Source organism: Sminthopsis crassicaudata, chromosome 4 (genome assembly GCF_048593235.1).
Source record: "Sminthopsis crassicaudata isolate SCR6 chromosome 4, ASM4859323v1, whole genome shotgun sequence".
NCBI classification, from domain to species: Eukaryota; Metazoa; Chordata; class Mammalia; order Dasyuromorphia; family Dasyuridae; genus Sminthopsis; species Sminthopsis crassicaudata.
The window spans coordinates 39799629-39815368 of NC_133620.1; the positions used below are offsets into that span (position 1 = coordinate 39799629).

At 39.4% G+C, this 15740-nt stretch overlaps 1 protein-coding gene across 2 annotated transcripts in view; it reads left to right on the plus strand.

Annotated features, from left to right (window-relative positions):
* Positions 1 to 414: 414 nt before the first annotated feature.
* The window catches only part of LPAR3 (lysophosphatidic acid receptor 3), a 128227-nt gene continuing 112901 nt past the window's right edge, over positions 415 to 15740 (plus strand). Inside the window, exon 1 of one of the 2 annotated variants that reach the window (XM_074266359.1) lies at positions 415 to 673. The gene's annotated coding sequence lies outside the window, so the exon portion shown is untranslated. Of the gene's footprint in view, positions 674 to 912; positions 1262 to 15740 lie in introns of those variants that run through there. The other variant, XM_074266360.1, reaches the window with a different exon arrangement.

Consider the following 15740-nt stretch of genomic DNA (forward strand, 5'->3'; position numbering starts at 1 on the left):
CTTCCTCCCTTGTGTGACTGCAGGTCGGGGCTGCTGTTTCCTCCGAGCCTCGTCCCGGCCTCTTTCCTTTAGGCACAGAGTGGGATGCCTGGTAGCGGAGGGTGTGACGGGGGGGGAGGAGGGGGCAGTTACGGTGCCGGAGGCCCGGGATAGAGCGATAAGAAGCGCAATGTGCCAGTCTGCCCTCGGGGGGTGGAGGGGAAAGCAGCGGCCGCCGCAGCTGGAACACACGGCTGCTTGCCCCCGCGCTGCCCAGCCTCCTCCTAGGAGGTGAGGGAGAAAGGGAGTTCTTTCTATCCCGTGGGAACCGCCTAGACGCGTCCGGGCGCCAGGCCAGGATAGGAGCCGGGGCGGGGCGGGCCGGGGAGGGGCAGGGAGCCGGGGCCCAGCCCCTTCTACTCCGGCAGCTCCCCGCCCTCGGCTGGGCCAAACTTTTTCTCCGGTCCCACTCTCCTCCGCAGTAGACTTACTCCTACTTCTCGTACTGTCCCCGTCCTCTTCTTTCCTCCGCCCGGAGGGAGGGCGGGGGGTCAGGGCACACTCACAGACTCACACTCACACTCACTCACACACGGGCATGCAGCAGTCCTCGGGCCAGGCTGCGGGCACCCGGTTCCCGGGGTCCGGGACAGGGAGCGGAGCGCCCCAAGACGGGCGGGGGCGAGCGTGAGCGGTGAGTGGGGTGCCGGGTCCAGGAGGGCAGGCAGCCTGTGGATGAGGTGGACTTGTGCGTCTCGACGCATCTTGGTAGACTGGCAAGTGCCCGGCCGGGAAGGGCTGGGGATTGCGGGGGAAGCCCCGCGTCCCCGGCTGAGAAGTTGGGCGACTGCTGGGGCACAGAGGTCCCGCGGAGTGGCGCGACGCCTGCTCAACCTTGGCAGCCCCAGGGACTCCCACTCCCCACCCCAATTGGGAGCACTCCCGCCTGGTGACCAAAGGCAAGGGAGCTGCCCCAACCCACGAGTGGGGAAGACCTATCTCATGGGAATGCTAGGTTGTAGATCTGGAACGGTTCTTAGAGGGCGTCCAGTCCAATCTCCCGATTTTCCAGAGCAGGAAACAGACCCAGAGTGTCCAGGACGCTTGCCACCCTGTCAGTGCGTCTGTAGGTCCCGCAGCCCTGTGACCCTCCGGAAGCCTGGCCTCCTTTCTGAGTCTGGGGGTAATTCTGGCAGAATTGGTTCTAGGCTGCACGATTTTCAGGAACTCAGAAAAAAAGAGGGAGTAAAGCAAAAGAAAAAGCTCGATTGTATTCCTCAGGGTAAGTGGATTGTGTACCTTGTCCTCTGACTCACGCTTCCAGGAGCCAAAAGCAATTGGGACTTTAAGGGTTTTTTTTTTTTTTTTCCACCGGGGCTACTTTTTCTCCCGGCATCTCTTCCCCCAAGTTAATGTCCTCACCCTTATTTTTTTTATCCGGACCTGTGATTTCATCAGCGTGGGGGAGATTGAGATTATGGAAACTCCCTTCTCTTGCAGAACTTGGCTACTGTCTAACTACGTCTCATAGTTGCGGGGGGCACGGAGAGGTTAAGGACTTGGCTATGCTGGAAGGGCTAGAATGTATCCGTCCCAGGCGGCCTTGAGCCCAGCTCTGAATACTCCAAGCTCTACCCTCAATGCCCCAGGGAGAAATTATGGGCAAAGAGTTAAGATTCTTCTCTACTTCAATTCATCTCAAAGGATCAGATGTCTTGCGGTACCATTCTATACGCAGCCGTTAGGATCTGGACACTATTATGGTGGTTAGAGGATGGCTGCTACTCTTGGCCAATGTTCGAGGGTGATAAAAGGTTAAAACACTTGCCCAGTTCATCTATCAGTAGCTGGACCTGAATTCAGAGCTTTCCCAGGATATGCACTGCCAATTTCTCAGTGAAATATGCTTTCTTACATTGCCTTTGGAGATATCAGAAAACATTGTTTTTAATTATAGTAATAATAATATTTATGGCTGTCCCATATCCAGGTCAAGTAGAACTTCACGAAGTTAGAATCTCTTCTAGCATGTCATTTGAGAAGTGATTGGGAACATCGGAAATGATTTAGTTATATGGAGGCAATCATTACAAACCAAATACATAGTGATTTGTTAGTAACTGTTTAACCAATTTCCACAAAACATCCCCCTCATAATTTGCTGCTGTTTCGATATTTTTTTCTGTTGGCAAATATATGTGTGTGTGTGTGTGTGTGTACACACATAGTAGAATAAGAGTCCATCTTAATCCAGTAATGTTTATTGGCAAAGAGCAGATTGACAATTGTTTTTATTAAGAAAAAGAAAAATTTACATCAGTCCCAAGCATAGCTTATAAGTAGATTTCACCCTTCTTCTATGGGGGATGCATAGTTATTTTTGCCAAGAGTAGAGCTGACCCATCCAGACTCTCCAAACCAATCCCACTGGGGAGCAAGGGTGCAAGACTGTGGGACAAATGTGCTGATAAATGATCCAAATTTGTGGGACTGGAAATGTTATCTCGATAGGAGGAATATTTACGGGGTTATTCACCAGGTTGTTTCCTAGTATGAAAATCACTGGTCCCTAGAAATACAAGGAAGAATCTTGCCTTGATTGGCCCATTGCTTAATTGGGCCAGTCTTGAAAGATCAGCAATCAGAGCTTACTGGTAATGGCTTGTGTGCAAAAGCTAAGTTGACAGGAGTTAGTTGTACCTTACATCTGTTTATGAAGATATGCTATTACAGAGAATTATCCAGCTGTAAAGATAGTATTTATATTGTCACCTAATGTATCACTAGAAACGTAAGACTATTTTGTCTTTCCTTCTCTCATGTGTTTTGCATTTCTAACTTTATGAACCTCAAGCTAATTATAATGGACTAATCATCTGTTCCAAATCAGATAAATTAAATAAATCCAAGTACAAAGACTGTTTTCTTTTGAATGAGTCTTGCCTATTTTAGGTGGCTAGCTGTCCCAGCAGATAGTTGCTAGGACCAATTTGCATACATTTTCTATGAACACAGAATAAAGATTGAACAAAACAGGTGTGATTATGCTTTGTGTGTGTTCCATAGAATGCATTGAGGAGGACAACATGCTGTTTTTTTCTCTCTCTTGGTTCTTTAGCATTTGTCTTGAGAGTGGACTACTGTAAGTGTAGGGGGCTAGTGTAATTGTCCATTAGTCATTCGGTTGCTGTTGGGATATTTGTTTGAAATGAGTTCTGGACTAGGATAAATTAGCTGTTGTAGCTTATGTATAATATGGTGATTAGGTTTAAATATATTTGTACCATCTGCAGGTTTCAAGTGCTGGCACAGAAATGGGGACTTTTGTGACTTTTTTTATCCTGTTTTATGTAGTTCAAAGAAAAATTGTGTCCTGCGGTTCTTTTGTGATTTTAAATCACACACACACACACACACACACACAAAATTGTAAAAAGTAAATTACAAAAAACATGTTTTCCTCAAGCTTCTTTAAAGATTTAGATTTTAACAAAATCAGACTTTAGTATATGCCCTTAATGAAATCATCTGCTTTATGGTCGAGTTTCAGAAGTTGCTTAGCACTATAAGTGATTAGCAAGTGTTGTTGATCATAGATTCTGTTGTTTCAAGGAAATAAAGTTTTTTTTTTTTGTTTTGTTTTTTTTTTTTTTTTTTTTTTGGATCTCTGTACCAAGTCACCGTTCAGTGATGTCAAGACAGTGACAAGAAAATAATAGCAATAATAATTAAAACACAATAGCTGACACCTATATATCACTTTAGGAGTTTTCAAAGAACTTTCCATATTTTATCTTATTTGGACCAACCCTGTGTGGTAGATGGTATTTTTTATCTTAATTTTGGAGCTATCAGTTAAAAACTTACCAAAAAAACAAACAGCACAAATATTTACTATATGAGCTCTTAATGCAAGGAGAATAGGAGAACTCTTCCTTCTTCCCTCTCTCCTTTCCTTCCCTCCTTTCCTTCCCTCCCTTCCTTCCTTCCTTCCTTCCTTCCCTCCTTCCTTCCTTCCCTCCTTCCTTCCCTCCTTCCTTCCTTCCCTCCTTCCTCCCCTCCTTTCCTCCTCCCTCCTCCCCTCCCTCCTTCCTTCCTTCTCCTTACCTCCTTCCTTCCTTCCTTCCTTCCTTCCCTCCTTCCTCCCCTCCTTTCCTCCTCCCTCCTCCCCTCCCTCCTTCCTTCCTTCTCCTTCCCTCCTTCCCTCCTTCCTTCCTTCCTTCCCTCCTTCCTTCCTTCTCTCCTTCTCTCCTTCCTTCCTTCCTTCCTTCCTTCCTTCCTTCCTTCCTTCCTTCCTTCCTTCCTTCCTTCCTTCCTTCCTTCCTTCCTTCCTTCCTTCCTTCCTTCCTTCCTTCCTTCCTTCCTTCCTTCCTTCCTTCCTTCCTTCCTTCCTTCTTCTCTTCTTTCCTGTCTCTCTCCCCTAATTCCCTCTGCCTCTCCTATTGTTTTATTTAATTCCCTTTGTAGTCTCATATGTTTTATGCATTTCAAACCATTATTCAGAATGCATGAGTGTTACCAGACTGCAAAGGTGCCAGAACATACAAAAAAGTTAGAACTTTTTTTAATGGATAAAAGTAATTAAATTATTTATGATTACAAAGAAAGGAATGGGAGAGAACAAACTTTTTTTATTTTTATTTTTTATGTACCTGCTGTGAGCCAGGCACTGGGTTAAGTCCTTTACAAATATTCTCTCATGTTGGAGAATGAAAAACCACATTTACATGTTAAGAATCTAAAGTTAATAAGAATCGTCATCCTTTCAAAAATCCCCAAGCATGCAGAATCTTGGTGGGATTAATTGTTTTTCTTGCTAGTAACCCCTTTCTTGGCTATTGCTTTGTTTACTATTTATTTGCTCATCAAATAAATGAGCCTCTAGTGTGTCTATTTTACTCTCTTACTTTCTGCTTTCTTTACATTTAGGAATGGGTGTTGCTCTGAGAACTAAATAGATAAAACATTTGAGATGAGGTTAGCAGACATTAAGCCAATAGCTGACGGGAAAGGGTCTAAGAGAGGATGGCTGATAAGGAAGTACTGTCACCAGCTTTAGACAACGTTTTCCCAGAAGTTTGTCAATGAAGTTCCTTTTTTAAAAAATAATCTTTTTTTATTTAACCATGCTGCTCTTTTTCCACAACATTGGGCTTTTTCTGTGTATGTGATGTTCCCCCCCACCATCACTTGCACATACATACTCACTTGTTACCAGCAATAATATAGGAGAAATAGATTGGCTCAGCAGGCATTTGTTGAGTACTTTACTATGTCCCGAGCACTATGCTAAACTCTGAAGATATAGAAAATGGGTAAAAACACAATTCCTACCTTTAAGGAGTTGACATTTTAAGGGGGTCAGTAACATGCAGATAAGTATTGGTACAGGAAACATACAGGGAGATCAGGCTGGAGGTTCATTGTTGGAAGTGATGCTGCAGGCTTCCTGGGCACCTCCCTTCTTTTTGTACTGGACTTGTCGCCAAGTCAGAGAGAAGTTACTACTAGGAGAACATGAGAGGTGATAAATGGCCAGCTGAGATTGCTTTATGCCTGTGCTCTCAAGCACAAGATCATAAATACCTGTACCGCCTGGTCAGTTCAGTCCCCACTGGGTGAAGGAACCAAAAACACTCTCCTATGTGTTCCCTGGGAGGAATGACTGATGATGAATGAGATTCCTCCCAGAGAATGAACATGGAAAGAAAGCTTTCTTGCACGGGGTCATAATTATAATGGCTAATATTCACCCAGTGCATTAAAGTATAGCCATTATCACATTTGATCCTTTTCAATGCCCTGGGATGGATGGCAGGCACTATAGTACAGTCTCAGTGGCCACAAATTCCCTGGATGCTGATGGAAAACTCATCAACTTTGCTTTTATTCACTTTCTAACTCATTCCCCACAAGGCTGAATGATGAGTATTTTCTTTTTTCCTGAAAAATCCCTAATCATAGAAATTCCCTCTTGTTCCTTCTCTCTTCTTCTCCATCTATATCAGGCTTACAGCAGGTTAAGTACAGCTTTCTCTGTGCAGCAGAAAGAGTTCAGTAGATTGGGAGATAGAGGAGCTGGGTTCATATCTCTAATGTGTCACTCACTTCTTGCTGACCAGACTGCACAAGTATTTATGTGCTTGTGTTTGAGAACACAGGCATAAAGCTTTAAAGTTGAGCATTTATTGTGTTTTCCATGTAGTAACTTTTCTCCACCTTAGCCCAGGAGTTCAGGACAGAAAGGAGGAAGAGGCCAAAGGCTGCTAGGTGGAGTGGTAGATGGGGTATTGGACCTGGAGTCGAGAAAATCTTAGTTTGAATCTTTCCTCAGAGACTTACAAGCTGTGTGACCCTAAGTAAGTCACTTAATCACTGCCTCAGTTTTCTCATCTGTCAAACAGGGTTGCTATAGCACCTAGCATCAAGGATTATTGTATTGCTCAAATGAGATAAATGAAATTTATATATATATACATACATACATACACATGCACACACACACACACACACACACACACACACACACACACACACACATATATCACCTAGCATCCAGGATTATTGTATTTCTCAAATGAGATAAATGAGATTTATATAAATGTGGCTTTGTACAGTCCACCATCACTCAAATCCAACTCACTTATGGGTCATGGCATCAGCTCCCTGAAGTCATGATCATCTTCAAGGACCAAGGAGAAACAACTACAACAGCAACAACAATCTTAGGCTCTTTGGTTGGTTTTGATAACCCCTGGAGTTTCTTCTACTCTGAATCTCTGGTCTGATGGCCAGATGGCTTTCAAAAGCTCTTTTAATCTTCCCTCCTCATAGATGGCTTTGAAGCTACCATTTTAGATAGGCCCCTATGATTTATCTCCAGAATTCTCTTCCTTCTCAACTGCTGTACTATACAACCCTGCTCCCATGTGTTGTATTCCCCAGAATATTAACTCCATGAGGGTAGGGAGTCTCTTGCTTGTTTGTATTTATATCCTTAATACAAGGCCTAGCACATAGTAAACATCTGATAAATTATCTATCGCCTATCATTCCATCATCTGTCATCCTATCTACCATCCCATTTGTCTACCATCTATCTATTCTATTTATCTATCATCAATCATTTATCATTCCATCTATCTGTCATTCTATCATTTCATCTATCCATCTTATCTATTTATCTATTTCATCTGATGATCATCCCATCTATCTATTATTCCATCAATTTATCTATTATCCCATATATCAATAATTCTATCTACTTACATATCATCCCATCTATTTACTATTTGTCTATCATTCTTTCTGTCTATCCATCTATGTATTCATTTCCTATCTGTAATTTTAAGTCACGTGACTTAGATCTGTTTCTTCATTTGTAAAATGAAGGAATTGAACAAAATTAGCTCCGAAGATATGTTTTAGCTCTAGACAAGTGGATATTGGGGAAAAGTTCACAGTGTACCTCATAAGAGAGCTGATGTTGGAGGCAGAAAGACTGGACCCGAGTCTAAGTGCTGATATTACTCCTGTAAACATTGGCAAATTTCTGTTACTAGCCTTCTTGTTCTCCAACACAACAATGCATTCTCCTATTTTCTGTATTTTCACTACCTGTCCCCCATGTCTAGACCTCTTTCAGCTCTACTTCTGGTTTCCTTTAAGACACAATTAAAAGTCTCACCTTTTGCAAGAAGCCATTCCCAGTTCTCCTTTATCTTAGTGCCTCTCCTTTGAGACTTTATATTTCTGTATACATCTTGTTTATATATAGTTGTTAGATGTTGTCTCCTTGCCTAGAATATGAATTCCTTAAGAGAAGGGACTATTTTTTTGCCTTTAAAAAAAAAATATTCCTGACTCCAGGGATATAATTGTTGCCTTGATTTGGCTTTTAATGTTTTTTTTTGTTTGTTTTCTGCTTCCTGTAATTCCTACTACTATACTCTTCTCTCGATCCCCATGCCTTTACCACTTTATTGAGACCTCTTTGAAAGGTAACCAATGATCTCTTAACTATTGAGTTCAAATGCACTTTCTTAAATCTTTCTCCTCAATGGTTTTTCTGCTATATTTGACAATGATGACTGTTTTCTCTTACTGTGTACTCCCTTTGGTGTTCAGATTTACCAAGCTTTCTTGATTGGGTTCTCTTCCTATTGTTCTCTGTATCTGTCTGTGTCTGTCTCTGTCTGTGTATGTGTGTGGTCTTTCTCTGTGTCTCTGTTTTTTCTTTCTCTGTGATTTTTTTTTTTTTTTCTGAGTCTCTCTGTGTCTCTGTCTCTGTGTGTGTTGTTTCTCTTTCTGTTTTTTTTCTCTGAGTCTTTCTGTGTGTCTCTTTCTCTGTTTTTCTGCGTATATGTGTGTTTCTGTTTCTCTTTTTCTGTTTCTGAGTCTCTCTCTTCTCTTGTTCTTTCTCTTCTCTCTTTGTATGTGTCTGTTTCTGTTTTTTCTCTGTCTCTGTGTATATCTCTAATTCTTAGTTTGTTTTTTTCTCTCTGGGGCCTTTCGCTTTCTGTGTCTTTATTTCTGGGTGTATATGTGAGCATGTGTTTCTGTCTCTCTTTCTCTGAGGATGTGGTGTGTGTGTGTGTGTGTGTGTGTGTGTGTGTGTGTGTGTGTGTGTCCCTCTCTGACTATATATGGTGTGTCTCTTCTCTGTTTTTTTCTCTCTTTGAGTCTTTCTGATTATGTGTGTCTATGTGTGTTTTTCTTATCCTTTCCCCTAGGCTTTCTTCCTAAGCTTGGAGATTTTTCAGATGTTGGGCCTTGGGCCCTTCCCTTGGCACTCTCATCCACTCTCACACCTCCAAGTACTACTTGAATGCACAAGACTTCTACATCTGGGTCCTTTCCTCACTTCTCATCACTTTTAGCCTTGTCCCTCCGCCGGCCTTCTGGGCATCTCCACCTGGATATTCTATGGCCACTTCAAATTTTCTTCTTCCCCTATCCCTTCCTTTTTAACTTTGCTGAGCGTTTTTTCAGAATTGATTTAATTATTAAGATTTTAGAACTTTTTTTTTTTTCATGTTTAGGAAACTTAGGAAACTCATCACTAGGAAACTGCCCATTTATATCTCCTTGGATTTTTATCAATTGGAGAAAGTTTCTTGTCTTTTAAATATTGAATCATTTTCTTTCTTTCTTTCTTTCTTTCTCTTCTTTCTTTCTTTCTCTTTCTTTCTTTCTTTCTCTTTCTTTCTTTCTTTCTTTCTTTCTTTCTTTCTTTCTTTCTTTCTTTCTTTCTTTCTTTCTTTCTTTCTTTCTTTCTTTCTTTCTTTCTTTCTTTCTTTCTTTCTTTCTTTCTTTTTCCCTTCCTTCCTTCCTTTCTTCCTTCCTTCCTTCCTTCCTTTCTTTCTTTCTTTTTCTTTCTTTCTTTCTTTTTTCCTTTCTTCCTTTCTTCCTTTCTTCCTTTCTTCCTTTCTTCCTTCCTTCCTTCCTTCCTTCCTTCCTTCCTTCCTTCCTTCCTTCCTTCCTTCCTTCCTTCCTTCCTTCCTTCCTTCCTTCCTTCCTTCCTTTCTTCCTTCCTTCCTTCCTTCCTTCCTTTCTTCCTTCCTTTCTTTCTTTCTTCCTTCCTTCCTTCCTTCCTTCCTTCCTTCCTTCCTTCCTTCCTTCCTTCCTTCCTTCCTTCCTTCCTTCCTTCCTTCCTTTCTTTCTTTCTTTCTTTCTTTCTTTCTTTCTTTCTTTCTTTCTTTCTTTCTTTCTTTCTTTCTTTCTTTCTTTCTTTCTTTCTTTCTTTCTTTCTTTCTTTCTTTCTTTCTTTCTTTCTTTCTTTCTTTCTTCCTTTCTTCCTTCCTTCCTTCCTTCCTTCCTTCCTTCTTTCCTTCCTTCTTTCCTTCCTTCTTTCCTTCCTTCTTTCCTTCCTTCTTTCCTTCCTTCTTTCCTTCCTTCTTTCCTTCCTTCTTTCCTTCCTTCTTTTTTTCCTTCCTTCTTTCTGTTAAGTGACTTGTCCAGGGTCACAGAGCTAGGACGTGTTAAGTGTCTGAGACTATATTTGAACTCAGATCCTCCTGACTTCAGGGCTGGTGCTCTATCCACCTAGCTGACCCCTTGTCCTTCATTCTCAAAAAGACGATTGACACAAGAGGGTGATGACTTGACTTGGGCATGAATCGGCTGTAAAAAAAGGCAGAATTGTCCCAAGTCATCAGTCCCACTCTCTCCCCAGAGTTATCAGAGTCCAATGGCAAGACATAGGTCAGGATGACCAATGATGGCTCCCTAAACTTCAGCCATAACCTCAAGCTCAGCATTTCCAAAATTGAGCTTATCTTTCCCTTTAAATGTGATCCTCCTGATCTCATATCTCATGGATTCTCTCCATGGTATAATCCATTCACTGATTTTTCCCTATATGAAATAGTGGTGTTTTCTTTGTCTGGTTGACCAACTTTGATTTGTTTTATGAAGTTCTCCAATTCATGGCCTTATGATTTTAATAGTTTTCTAAGATCATTATCTAAATAAATATTTATGTCACTTGTTGCTCAGAAATCCTCAGTGACTCTCTATTGCTTGCTCTGTAAAGGTGAGATGTGTTTATCTGGCATGTGAGGCTTTCCTCAATTTGAGAGACAGAAAAAAGAAAGAGAGACACACATACACACACACACACACACACACACACACACACACAAACATAGGGGGGGAGGGAGGGAGAAGGAGAAAGGGGGGAGAGAGAAAGGAGGGAGGAGAGAAAGGGGAGAGAGGGAGGGAAAGAGAAGGGGAGAGGGAAAGAGGGAGAGAGAGAAAAGAGAAAGAAAAGAAAATTAGAAAGGAGAGAGAGAGAAGAAAGACAGAGGAGAGAGAGAGAGGAGAGAAAAAGAAGAAAGATAGAAAAGGGGGGAGACAGAAGAGAGAGAAGAGGAGAGGGAGAGAAAGAGAAGAAAGACAGGAGAGAGAAGAGAGAAATAGAAGAAAGACAGAAGAAAGACAGAGGAGAGGGAGAGAGAGAGAAGAAAGAGGAGAAGGAGAGAAAGAAGAAAGACAGAGGAGAGAGAAGAGAGAAATAGAAGAAAGACAGAAGAAAGAGGAGAGGGAGAGAGAAGAAAGAGGAGAGGGAGAGAAAGAAGAAAGGCAGAGGAGAGAGAAGAGAGAAATAGAAGAAAGACAGAAGAAAGACAGAGAAGAGGGAGGGAGAGAAGAAAGACAGAGGAGAGAGAGAAGAAAGAAGAAAGACAAGAGAGAGAAGAGAGAAAGAAGAGAGGGGAGAGAGAGAGAAAAGAGAAGAGGAGAGAGAGAGGAGAGAGAGAGGAGAGAGAGAGGGAGAGGGATTTGAATGTTACTTTTCCTCCTTTGATTGATGTTAGTATATTCTTCATTCTAGTGATATGGTCCTCCTGCAGATACTCTACCTTCTAACCTTAGGCATTTGCTCCGGTTGTGTCCCTGCCTGGGATTCTCTGCTCCCTCATTTCTATCTCCTGGTTTCCTTGGCTTCCTTCAGCTCCCACCTAAAATCCCAAGCCCAAAAGTCTGTAAGAAGCTTTCCCTGTCCTCCTCAATGCTAGTTCTGGTTATCTCCAATTTATCCCCTATATAACTTGTTTTAGACACTTATTTGCATGTTTGTCTCTCTCCTTAGACTGTAAGATTCTTGAGGGCAGGGGATCTTTTTTTTTTTTTTTTTTTTTTTGCCTTTTTGCCTTTTTGTATCCTCTGCACCTATCTTGATGCCTGGCCCATAGTGGCACTTAATACATACTTGTTAATTCTCCTTAAGGCAGCTAGTTGGCATAGTTGATAAAGCATCAAGTCTGGATTCAGGAAGACTCAGGAAGAAAGGGTTCAAATTTGGCCTCAAATACTTACTAGCTGTGTGACCTTGAGCAAGTCACTTCACCCTTTTGAGCTGGAGAAGAAAATGTCAAATCACTCCGAAGCTGAAGTTAAAAAGTCAGACATAACTGAACAATGACTGAACAACAAATTTGACTTGATTCACAGTTCTATTCTCTACGCACTCAAAACAAGCTGAACTGAAACACTCAGGACATGCTGGTACTTGAAATGTCCTTCTTCCTCCTCTTTGCCTTCTGAATTCTACTCGTTGTTTAAAAGCTAACCAAAATGACACTCGCATATAAAGTTTTCCTTGATTTCCCCCATTATCCTCCTCTTGGTAACGACCTTTTCCTTATAACTTCACAGAATCCCACATCTGCATCTTTCTTATTCACTTGTCTTATAATTTAATTAACTATATTTGGGTAACTGCATTTGTCTCTTTCCCCCTACTACAGTGAGCTACATGAAATCTTATCTAAACTTTTTACTTGCCCTGACGTTTAAAGTTACTTGGTACATATTTGTTATATGTGTTGAATTCTTTATTTTGCAGCTGAAAAAAATGTGTGTCAGAGAGAGGAAATAATTTGTCTCAGGTAACCTAACCAGTAAGTTCCTAAATAGGAATTTGAATTTGCAGAAACCGCAAATCCAGTATTTTTTCATTAAGCAACTTTAAGAGGGGAAGAGGGAGGGAGATTGTCGGTTCTTTGCTGAACTTTTGTCTGGTTGATCAACTTTAGTCTGTTTTATGAAGTTCTCCAATTCATGGCCTTACAATTATAATTGTTTTGCAAGATCATTAGACCTATTGGAATTATAGTCAACTTGAAAAATGTGGCTTTCTCATATTTAAAAGTGGCCTCTTTCTTCTATTAGCCAGTCCCATTTTAAAATCATTCCCTGTGACAAGCTAAAATCCCTTTATAAAAATTTTTCATAACTTCTAAATTGCTTTGGTGTAATGGAATTTTTTTTAAAAACAAAAATTTTACTATAATGAACCCCATGAGACATTTGTATTATTTTATTCTATAACTCCATGAGACAATTGTATTATTTTATTCTATCACCAACAAATATTTATTGAATGCTATATGCCTAGCACTGTTCAGCTTATTACGAAAGCATAATCCCCAGTCCAATTGAGTTTAAAATCTCATTTGGGAAGGAAAAAAGACTAAAATGAATTTTTTGGGAAATATCAGGCCATGGAGAAAGGAGGAAGGAGAGTCCAAATTTTGTAAGTTTGATGATGAGAATGGATCACTGGTAGAAGGAGTTCCATTCCTTGATGTGGATTTTTGTGGTGGATCGGTTGTCTCACTGATATCTCGTTCAGTCATTTTAATCATGTCCAGTTCTTTTTGATTCCATTTGGGATTTTCTTGGCAAAGATAAGGAAAGGTGTTTGCCATTTCCTTCTCCAGTTCTCTTCACAGATGATGAAACTGAAGCAAATAGAGTTAAATGACTTGCCCAGGATCTATCTGACTTTAAATATGATCTCAAGACACTTATTAGCTTATTAGCAAACCTTGTTTGCCTCAGTTTCATCATCTGTAAAATGAGCCAACATTATAGAGCACTTTCCTTTAAAAAAATTATTGCATTTGTTACTTGCAACAACTTAGTGAGTTGGCAAATATTAATAGGTATATTTGACATATATGAAAACTAAAGCTAAAAGAAGTTACTTCCCAAAAGTCACATGGCATTGTGCTAGTTCTTGAATAAAATCTGTTAATTTCAAATCCAGTGTTCCTTCTATTACATGATACATGAAATGGTATTCAGTGGAAAGAATGGCGGATTTGGAGCTCAGGATTCAAATTCTAACTCTTCCAGTTTATTCCTGTGTAAACTTATTACATTTCTTTGGGCTTCAGTGTCCTTATCTGTCAAATAAGGGATTTGCATTAGATGGATTCAGAGGTCTCCTCCAGCCTTAAATTTGTGCTGCTGTGATATTTTTAAGAAGAACTTAGAAAGAAATTTTTAAAATGCTCTTTTTCTTATTTTCCCTTTAATGATAATGTACATATTTCTTTCTGAATTTAGAAGACTTTTATAGCCTCCCACTTTAACTATTCCCAATGACAGTAAAGTTTCTTCCCACTACTAATTTTTCTATCAAGTTTTCCTTTTTTTGCCCCATTTATATGAGATAATTGATCCTTTTTCTTGTGCAGCATGATAAACACATATATACTCATAGACATTCATATAATCTATGCTTGTTTGACCTCTGTTTCTCTGAAGTTGGGTGATATCCTTCATAAGTCTAAGTCTTTCCATATTTTTCTAAATCCACCAACTCATCATTTCTTATGCCACAGCACCATGCCAACTTTATGCTATCTAGTTTTTTTGAATAGTCTAAATATTAATAAATTAATAAAATTAATAAAAAGTAATAAATATTAATATTAAATAAATAACAATATTAATATGACTGATTTATGATGTAGTTTCCCTATTTACTCTTTTTTAAAAATTAAATTTATTTTAGCTTTAACTTTGCCTGAAATCATGATTATTACTGCTGCCTTTTTTATGTACTGAATTCTACTCCTGATCTTTATGTTTGTGTATATCTCTCATTTTTATGGCATTTCTTGAAAGCAACATAATGTGGAATTCAGACTTTTAATCTGCTATTAGTTTTGATTTTATGAGTAAATCCATCCCATTCACATTCTAAGATATAATTGTTGTATATTTTTCTTCTTCCCATTTTTCCTCACTATCCTCATTTTATTCTTATCTCTCCTCATTCCTATGCTTTACATCTACTTGCTACCTTGACCTCCTGTTCCTTTATCCATTCCTCCAAGAATCTCTCTCTTATCCTCTCCTTGCCTACCCTATTTCCTTGCACATATTTCTTTCTGAATTTAGAAGACTTTTATAGCCTCCCACTTTAACTATTCCCAATGACAGTAAGGTTTCCTCCCACTACTAATTTCTCTATCGTTTTCCTTTTTTTGCCCCATTTATATAAGATAATTGATCCTTTTTATTCCACCCTACACAGTTTTATTTTATTTTATTGAATCATCCCATCATATTCAGCCCAACCCAAGCTTTTCTTTTAAACTACTCCTATAAAAATGTGTCATAGAAGAACTGATACTTTTTTCATATATAAAAAGTAAACAAATTGACCTTATTGAGTCACTTATAATTGGTTCTTAATGTTTATATTTCTCCTGAATGTAATATGTAGAATTTTCCTTTAACTTCTGCTTTTTTTGTTACAAATACATGAAAGTCTTTCAGTTAATTTTTTTTTCCCATTCAGGATTATACTTAATGTTGCTTCATAAGTTACACTTGGTTGTAACCTCTGTTCTTTTGTTCTACAGATTATAGTATTCCAAGATCTATGATCCTTCAACATAATAGCTATTAGGTCTTTGTTGTAGCTCCATGATTTTAATTTTTTTTTTTTCTTGTTACTTCCAATGTTTTCTCCTTAATTCGTGAACTTTAAAACCTGAGTCTCATATTTCTGTAAGTTTTTCTTCTGGGATCTCTTTCAGGTGGTGATTGGTAGATTCTTTTCTCTTTCTGTTTTGTCTTCTTGTTCCAGAATTTCAGGGTGATTTCCCTGGATTTCTTATAATATTGTATTAAGATTCTTTTTTTAATCATATTTTTCAGGTGGTCTGACTATTTTTATATTATTTCTCTTTGATCTGTTATTCTCCCAATCAATTGTTTTTCTGATGACGTTTCACATTGTCTTCTATTTTTCATTCTTTTGATTTTATTATTTCTTTATGTCTTAGAATATCATTAGCTTTACTAAAAATTTAAGAAATGATTCCTCAAAAACTAGAATTGGGCAAAGGAAAGCTAATGATGTTCTATTTCAAGTTAGTTGGCTTTCTTCATAATTGTCTGGATTTTCTTGGATTGTTCTTATTTTTTCCCTAATTTTTCCTTGATCATTATTTGATTTT